At 39.6% G+C, this 7,379-nt stretch overlaps 1 pseudogene; it reads right to left on the bottom strand.

The window, feature by feature from the left end:
* Window positions 1–2,658: 2,658 nt before the first annotated feature.
* On the bottom strand, window positions 2,659–3,449 carry LOC118709186 (annotated as a pseudogene).
* Between the last annotated feature and the right edge of the window lie 3,930 nt (window positions 3,450–7,379).

Consider the following 7,379-nt stretch of genomic DNA (forward strand, 5'->3'; position numbering starts at 1 on the left):
ATGCTACCTAGGGAAGGGAGACCCAGCAGATATCTCGGTTATACAAGACTATTTAATGCCATGGAAACCTATGTAAATACAAATTTATTTTTCTTCCCTACATCATCCCCTTAAAATTAACATATTTAAAAATAGGAGATGGAGATAGACATAAAAGTCATACTTAACCAGTTAAATCTCAGCTGTAAAGTATAAAACATAAATTGAATGCCTTTCACATGGTTTTTGTCTTTCTCTTGTATAAATTTTGATGATGTCATTTTTGCTGAAGAGATCTGAAGATCATCACCAATGTGAAGTTGGAAGATCTGGGAAAAAAGATGGTCCTAGTGATATGTTGACAGCTTCCAAGTAAAGTCTGATGAAAAGTTTTCACACATTTTTGTACACCCAAAGTTAAAATGGATGTAACATATCCACAAACCAATCCTGAGTCAGGAACATGGTGGAATTCAGGTCTGTGACACTTTCAAAGCCATAGAATAGAATTAATGTTATGAGAAGCTGTGATGCAGTCCCTACCCAGATGGCTTTATTTCAGAAAGATGAAATTGATCCCGTTCTTTCTGGTGATCAGATATGATATTTAATGGTTCATAATATCAATGAGAGCAAATGTGTAGCCAATTTATTCTAGGCATTTCTTCTACTACTTTGTCCATTCTTGTCCATAGTTGTCTTCCTAGTAATTTATCTTGTCCCTTTTCCATTTTACCAAAAGGTTAATAAGAGTTTTAGGTCTAAATCCCTTCTGTGCACACATGATGACATAAACAACGAAAGCTCCCAGGGCTTGAGGCCAGTATGCAGGCCAAAGTACTTGACAAGTTGCTTCTTCACCAATCTGTACATCTTCTCATAGTGAAGCTGCTGGTTTATGAGATCACTTTCAGTTTTAAAATAAAGTAATGAGGAATTACAGTATATCTGTGCCCAAATCGATAAACAGGATAGAGTGAGCCCAATAATAATATAGGTAAAAAAGGGGCAAATATTCTAGGTCAGAGTGTAAGCAGTAATCTTCTTTAGGTTGTCAAAGATTAGGCAGCTTTCCTCCACTCTGTGACTAAAGATGCAAAGATGTCATTGTCTTTTAGTAAGACTGTGTGTTTATATTTTTTTGGTTATTTTTACTTTTTATTAAATCTTTATTGTTCAGATTATTACAGATGTTCCTCTTTTCCCCCCACATAACTCACCTCCATCCATTTCCCACCCTACTTTCTGCCTTTATCCACCCCCACCACTGTCCTAATCCATAGGTGTATGATTTTGTCCAGTCTCTTCCTGCACCCCCAACACTCCTTTCCCCCTGAGGATTGACAGTCCACTCCCTTTCTATGCCCCTGATTCTATTATACACACCAGTTTATTCTGTTCATCAGATTTTTTTTCATTTGATTTTTAGATTCACTTGTTGATAGATATGTATTTGTTCATAATTTTTATCTTTACCTTTTTCTTCTTCCTCTTCTTAAAGAATACCTTTTAGTATTTCATATAATACTGGTTTCTTGGTGATGAACTCCTTTAGCTTTTTCTTATCTGTGAAGCTCTTTATTTGACCTTCAATTCTGAATGATAGCTTTGCTGGGTAGAGTAATCTTGGTTGTAGGTTCTTGCTATTCATCACTTTGAATATTTCTTGCCACTCTCTTCTGACCTGCATAGTTTCTGTTGAGAAATCAGCTGACAATCATATGGGTGCTCCCTTGTAGGTAATGAACTGTTTTTCTCTTGCTGCTTTTAATATTCTCTCTTTGTCTTTTGCTCTTGGCATTTTAATTATGATGTGTGTCTTGTTGTGGTCCTCTTGGGATTCCTTTTGTTTGGGGTTCTCTGCACTTCCTGGACTTATAAGTCTATTTCTTTCACCAAGTGGGGGAAGTTTTTAGTCATTATTTCTGCAAATAGGTTTTCAGTATCTTACTCTCTCTCTTTTTCTGGCACCCCCATAATTTGGATGTTGGTATGCTTGAAGTTGTCTCAGAGGCTCCTTACACTATCTTCATATTTTTGGATTCTTTTTCCTTTTTGCTTTTCTGGTTGGGTATTTTTTGATTCTTTGTATTTCAAATCTTTGACTTGATTCTTGTGATCCTCTAGTCTGCTGTTGGATCTCTAAATATTATTTTTTATTTCAGTCAATGTATGCTTAATTTCTAGTTGGTCCTTTTTCATAGCCTCGAGGGTCTCACTAAATTTATCAGCCTTTTCTAGAAAATTCTTGAAAAACCTTATAACCATGGTTTTGAACTATATACCCTAGGGGTGTCGAACTCAATCAGAGAAGGGGCCAAAATCTAAAATCCAGCCTAAATCGAGGGCCGAATGGTTTACTCAACAGTCATAAACTGTCATTGTGATGGAAACGCAGCGGAGTGCAGTGATGACAGCGCGGTGTGGGCCACATTGCAAGGCCTGGCGGGACGGATTTGGCCCGCGGGCCTTGTGTTTGACAAATGTGATATACCCAGTAGTTTGCTTTCTTCCATTTCTTTCATTTGTGACCTGTTTCTTTGTCTCCTCATTTTGGATGCTTCCCTGAGTTGATAGAGTGGCTTTGTCAGCTAAGTGTCCTATAGGGCCCAGTAGTTCAGCCTCCCCTACTGCCTGAGGTGGACACTCTTGGTGCAGCCCTTGGCTGTGGAGGGACGATTATCTGTGAACATAACAACATTGATCCCAGCACTCTGGCACAGTGGACTGAAGGGGATCAATCATTGACAAGAGATCACAAAACAGAAGTTGGAAGTGAGAAAGGTCATGGTATCTGTTCAATGAATAGGTTTTTGGAAACTCAGTTGCTGGCACGTAGAATGACAGAAACCCAGAATGTGGCTCCTCTAAGCCACCTAGCCATGTACACTGTATGGAAGGCATTACCAGATTCCTTGTCCAGATGCTTGCTCCAGGACATTGGTAAAGATGGTGCTACACTTCTCTAAGATCTCATGGTCATGATGAAGCACTTGTCATTGATGTCATCCATCTCATGTATGGGTGCTGAAAGTTGTTGGTAGAATCAAAAGGGATTTCAAACACTTAGAAGTTTCATTTCTTAATTTTTATCACATCACCCAAAATGATCTCTGAGAATTTCCAAGGGCATTTCCGGAGGCATCTCCAACCACAACTTTCTCAATGATGGGAACACTTTCCTGTCCTTGTTTGAACTCAACTTGATTATACAGTGTTATTATCTTAAATAAGGAGACTCAGATTCCAGAGCTTCAGGCCAAGAATTAGTTTGTCTCTTCTTCATATATGTCAGCTATGTAGAGCTGATGGTCAAGCCACAGATGGGTTCGGTTGTGAGTCCAAGTGTCAATTTTGTCACTTGGTTTGACTGAGGGTCTCCATTGCTTCAGGTTCTTCACTAGGCTGTTCTTCTTGGCCATCCACTTCTTGTCATTAATGAGTGTCAATGATATGATCTGGAGGTACATGGGCCACAATAATGCCAAGGAGGAAGATGGTAGAGTCCAGGATATACTACTGGATACTGATGATGAAGAAAAATATGCTGGTGGAAGCAACAACTCCTACCAGAATACAAACAAATGGCAATGGGTGTCTTTTCATTTCCTTTTTTTTGGTTGTTGTTGTTGACACTATTACAGACGTCCTTCTTAAAGCCATTGAGGCAATCTATCCAGTGATGGTATCATTGCTGGTGTTGGTGACCATGTTAGTTGCTGTGCCTTTTTAATTCATTATAGGAGAGAAACCAGTGATTTTTGTTTCAAGGATATTACCATGAATAAAATCACAGGAGCAGGATTGGGACTTAGACTTCCCAGTAAGAGATAAATTATCTACTCTACTCCATGAGAAGCCAGCCACATGACAACCCTAGGAATTTGGTCTTCCCTTTTAATCTCCATTATGTTCCTGGCCTTTAACTGCTCTGCAGGGATTGTATTCTTTTTTGCATCTCAGATGGTAAGAATTTGGAGAGAAATAATTCATTGAATCTGATCATGATGTTGGTGCTTTTCATATCTTGGTAATAAACAGAGATTCCCACAACCAGAACAAGCATAGAACCCAAATATATACTTATCACTGGAGTACTAAATCCCAAATGCAACCCAGCCTAGGGAAGACTGAAGGATGAAGAACCCTTGCAACTACCTTGGATTACTAAGGTGGAACTTGTTAATTTATGATGTTTCTTTGAGAGACTTGAGGGTCTGGCATTTTCTTGAGCCAAGAGTTGTGCAGGTCTCATGCTGGAAAGACTCATTTCACTTGAACCATAATTCTCCTCTAGTTCCTTATTGTTCAATTTTTTTTGATTATTCAGGTTAATGCTTTCTTGTCTCTCTTTTTACTGATTCTTATGAGATTCAAGAAGTTGTTCTTCAGGCCTCTTCTAGCCATTCATTTGGGTGTTTTATCTGTCTCTATTTACATTGAGCTGCAAAGAGTAAATTTTTGACACTGTCTTGCCATAATGATGTTGATAACCTGCATGCTGGTAGAGTGAGATGGGCTTCAGTGTCCTGGGTCACAGGATGACACCGTTCCAAGGTCTGAGCCATAATAAGAGCCAGGGCCTATGGGTACAGGTATGGGATCTTGAAATAGGGGAGCTGAAGGGCCAGCGTCAGCCCAAACCCTCTGCTGGCATCAGACAACCCAGTGGGTTCAGTGCCTACTCCTGGTTTTCTCTTTTTTCTGTTCATTTTTCTAATTTACTTTACCAGATTGGAAGCTTCCTGAGGGCAGAGCCTACATCTGTTTCATCACTGTATTCTCATTAGGTGGGAATACAAAAAAACATATTTGTTCAATGATTAAATGACCTCACAATTTGGGGCCTATGTGTGTGTGGCCACCACTTGGCAAAGCAATGTAGCCACTGATTGGAAGCAATAAAGCCTGGATGAATGGGCTTCATAAGGGGAGGATCTTGAACTAGGTCAGCAGTTCTCAGATGGAGCCCCTGGAAAGCCCTGCAGACAACAGGTACACAAGTCAAGCCACAGTTTCTGCATCTATGAAGTCAGGATAAAAACAGAACACCAGTATTTATCTCTTGGGGTTGCTATGATTAAGTTAGATATACATATAGTGGACTTAGAACTATTCCTAGTTCATAGCAAGCACTCAAATTTAGTCATTAATAATATTATAGTAAGTAACCATAATAAAGTAATGTTACATGGAGACTGCAGAGACTGTAGCTCTATTTAATTCTATTTCTCAAACTACTAACTGCCTATGACACATGAAACATTGTAGAGGAGGAAAAACATTTGCCTGATTTAATAAGCTTTTGTAATCCAAGTTGTCAGCCACCAGCATCATCACCACTGTCCCTGCAGAAAGGGTACTTAGTATTATAGCTCATGATGACTTTTGGTAGTTATTGACTTTGGAAGACTCATATAGTAGTCTTTCAGGCATTTTCTCAAGAGAAATAAAGATATGCATTGCCCCTTATGGAGCTCTTTGAAGGAAGGGAACATGACTCATTCATCTCATTGTTTGCATATCTAGCACAGTGCGTGACACTTAGGAGGTGTAATATACTACACTTTTTGAATGAATGGATGAACAAATGAATGAATGAATCCTGTTCATGGAAGGCATTGACATTGGTTCAAAATGATTCAGAATCATTGGTGATTTAGCAATGATGGAATTGAACCCATGAGCTTCCTGAGACCATTCATACACAAAAGTTCTAATTCTTTTATGGTACACCTTGTAACCAACAACCTTATCCCCATTGAAACCCATTCCAAATTTGGATCTAGCAATTGCCTCCACAGTGAGGGGAGAATGAACCACCAGGCTTGTCTTAATTAAAAGTCATTCAATCTGGGCTTTGGAGGGATATAGTCTGATGTAACCACCATCAACTTCATTAACAATGCCACAATCCATTTTAAGGGTTGAGCCAATGCAGTTTATCAAGAGACCTTAGCTGCTATGACACCATGACCTGGCGTGATGCCCTTAGCCAAAGCCAAGTGTTGGGTGGATAGGTTGGCTCTCTCAATGGTCTGCTTGGCCCACTCTGTTGGTATGTGTCAGGGCAGCAAGAATGCATTGCTTAAGCTAGGAATGTGGGCCATCTCTGAGAGCCAGAGGAGGAGGAGGAGGAGGAGGAGGAGGAGGAGGAGGAGGAAAAGGAGGAGGAGGAGGGGAAAAGAGGGAGGAAGCTCTGATTCTGATGGTGGAACGAAAGAACAGGTTGTTCAGAGGGACATGTAAACAGTTCTTGGCTCAGTGACCCAGCTGTCATCCACAGTTATTCACAGTCAATCTATCTTGGAGATTGTTCTGGGTCAAGAATAGGGTGAAGCCAAACTAGAAACGGATAACAGAGCACATTCCAGATCTAGCGTGCATAGGTGTAAACTTGGCCTTGAAATAAAGTGGGTGTGCTTTGACCCTAAGGGAGGCCCTTACTCCTAATCTTTGAATAGAAGTCTACTTATTTCAAGGACACCTTCAGAGTTCATCTTCTCAAAAAGACACATTCTGATTGTCTAGTTGAAAGGATAAGTCCTCTTTTTTTATTTCTTCCCCCATACAACCAGGTAAAAATCCCTACCAATAAACTCATTTTTGTTCCTTTGTTGATTCCTTTTAATTAATTAAAAATTAAATTTAAAAATAAGAACAGATTTACCTCACTGCGCTAGAATTTGAGCTCAAAAGACAGGGCCCCTGGGCTTTGAAATGTTTTGCAGAAAAGGCAGTGGTGTGTGGAATTCCTTTGTTACCAAGCACCTTTCCCAGTGGAGGGAAGAAAACCATTTCTCCACAGTGACTCATCCCACAGGTGATAAAGTGGCTATGGTCTAAGCCTCTGATGCTGTGAGTGTGATAGTATGAAGAATATGCTATTTTTCCTCTTTGTTCAATCATCCTAGCCTTCTGGTATTCTTAGTATATACCAGGCTTTTTCCTGCCTCACTTCCCCAGTGTTGGCACCACTGTCTCTTTTTCATGCTTCAGATTTTGCTTAAGGTCACTTTCTCAGAGAGGCCTTCCTTGACCACTCAATGTCTAGAGTAGGTGTTCCAGCTTCACCTCTCCCAGTATGCTCTAGGACAGCCCCCTGATTCTTTTCTTTATGTCCCTCTTAACAACTCCGATTGCATTTATGTTTATTCACTTGTTTTTTTCTTTAGAGTGTGAGCTGTGTGATGGCAAGCCTGTTGTGTTCACTGTTATATTTTCACATCACAGAAAAGGCCTAGCATACTTCAAATATTTCAGTCTCTATTATGTGTAATTAAGTACCTTGGTGATTTCTGGGAATGTGAATTGAACATGGTTTCTTTTCTTTCTGTCTTTTTTTTTTTTTTTTTTTTTTTTTTTTTTTTTTTTTTTTTACAACTCTAAACAACACATTT

Source organism: Pipistrellus kuhlii, unplaced genomic scaffold, assembly GCF_014108245.1.
Source record: "Pipistrellus kuhlii isolate mPipKuh1 unplaced genomic scaffold, mPipKuh1.p scaffold_m20_p_7, whole genome shotgun sequence".
NCBI lineage: Eukaryota > Metazoa > Chordata > Mammalia > Chiroptera > Vespertilionidae > Pipistrellus > Pipistrellus kuhlii.